Here is a 1919-nt window from a genome sequence, read left to right as displayed (position 1 = left end):
TATATTATTAAAATATATTAAATATATTAATCGTATATTTAAATATACATTACCACCATCATAATCGTTGTTTGAATTTTTTTTTTCAAGACTTGATATAAAAATATGGAAAAAGATAAATAAAATATTGAATTTTTTAATCAGGTAAATACAAAAATATGAAAAATGTAATGATACTATATATATATATTAATACTGTAAAATTCGGTAGTCCCTGAATAGTTCAGGCAGTAGAGACGTTGTCTCTCGACTAACCACATCAGTGGATCGAATCCCAGTAGAGGATCCTTTCTTGGTGAAGGCAACTAGGAAAAATTATGATTCAAATCATACGAGAACCTAAAATACCATAAAATTTATTACGAATAAATTATTAAAAGTGATATTACATAACATTTAGAAATTATAATTATATTAGAAAACGTTCAACGTAAGCTCGTAAGAAAAAAAAACAAAACGAGATTATTATAATATCCGAACGAAGACACATTTTAAAAGACACACACATACATACATTTGTCTTAAAGATTATTATTATGGTTTATTGGAAAATAAAGAACAATGGAGAGATTTGAAATTGTACAAAATTAATTGCATATTTTGTTTTGATATTTTTATTCTAATTCATTCATTGTTTCGTCGAGACCTCGAGATAGGTTTCATTTCGTATTGAAAATTGAATCGATTCGTTTTTCTCGATAAAGAAGTAGAAAAAGTATATAATAGAAGCAGAAATAGAAAAATATTAAGAAGAAGAATTAAGTGAGATCGAAACTAAATGGGATTCGTAACGGGAACGTGAAAAAATTAGAATGAAACTTCACTTCGTATCCTTCTTTTCCTTTTTTTCATTTTTCTCTTCTTCTTCTTCTTCTTCTTCTTCATCCAAATCTTTTTTTTTGTTCAATTTAATCGTCCTCTTTATCGCGACTAAAACGAATCGAGAAGAAATATCGCTGACGTAGTGACTTCCCCTAAGAAAATAAAAGAAAAGAAAAGAAAAGAAAAAAAAATACTTGGATACCTTTGAAAAATAAACTGAAAACGTCTAGAACGAAATTCGTTTGGTTCGTGCTAGTTTTTCAATTAATTTTTCTTCACCCCATAGATTTTTACTTTTATCAAGGGATGAGCGAAAAGTTATACGGACAATTCTTAATACTCCAAATTTATTGGCAATTTTATATGTTTCCTCTTTCTCTTTCGTTTATATTTATTTTATAAATTTAAAGTAATCTCTAAGGTTCTTTTTTTTTTTTTTTAATAACATTATCGATTATTTTATTAATGTCATATTTTTATTTAGATAAGTAATAAGGAGATATCGAATAATTGCAAGATTAAAAAAAAGTATTTTAGTTATTATTTCGATTTGTAATATTTTTCATATTTACAAAAAAAAAAATATTACTTTTAATTTATTAATTACAAAAAAATAAAAATAACGTTATTATTCATTTCCCTATGGAATAACCATGTATACGAATCGGATTGGTTTAATAAAGTGAAGGATTGTATTGAAAAAAAAAAAGAAACAAAAAAGAAAAATAGAACAATCAATTAATCAAAAAATAATATCAAATGTTTCAATATTATGATTCTTTAAAAAAAAAAAAAAAAAACGAAAAGAAAGAAAGGAATGAAGGAAGGATAATATTCCAATAACTATGAGTAGTTGATGCATTCGATTAATCGATAAATTCTTCAATAACGATTTATGTGTTGATCTTTTGTTTCAGGCTTTGAGAAAGCCCGAGGATATCATCCCTTGTTGTTCCGGATTTAATTCCATCATCAATATGGATGCGCAAACTGAGGTACATTGTTTCCAATTGATTTTATTATTGAATATAAATATATATATATATTTATAATTGTTTTTATTATAAAACAAATTGGGATTTAATATCAACCGAATT

General features: G+C 25.0%; 1 long non-coding RNA gene across 2 annotated transcripts in view; it reads left to right on the top strand.

Moving 5' to 3' along the window:
* The window catches only part of LOC106787279, a 40936-nt gene that overhangs the window by 22091 nt on the left and 16926 nt on the right, over positions 1–1919 (top strand). For both annotated transcript variants that reach the window (XR_001381770.1, XR_001381769.1), the window contains exon 3: positions 1740–1817. This is a non-coding gene — a long non-coding RNA (uncharacterized LOC106787279). The remainder of the gene's footprint in view (positions 1–1739; positions 1818–1919) is intronic.

Source organism: Polistes canadensis, unplaced genomic scaffold (assembly GCF_001313835.1).
Source record: "Polistes canadensis isolate GaletaPanama2010 unplaced genomic scaffold, ASM131383v1 scaffold_97, whole genome shotgun sequence".
Taxonomy (NCBI): domain Eukaryota; kingdom Metazoa; phylum Arthropoda; class Insecta; order Hymenoptera; family Vespidae; genus Polistes; species Polistes canadensis.
The sequence above is the reverse complement of the archived record's forward strand: the minus strand, read 5'-3'. Positions and strand labels throughout refer to the sequence as shown.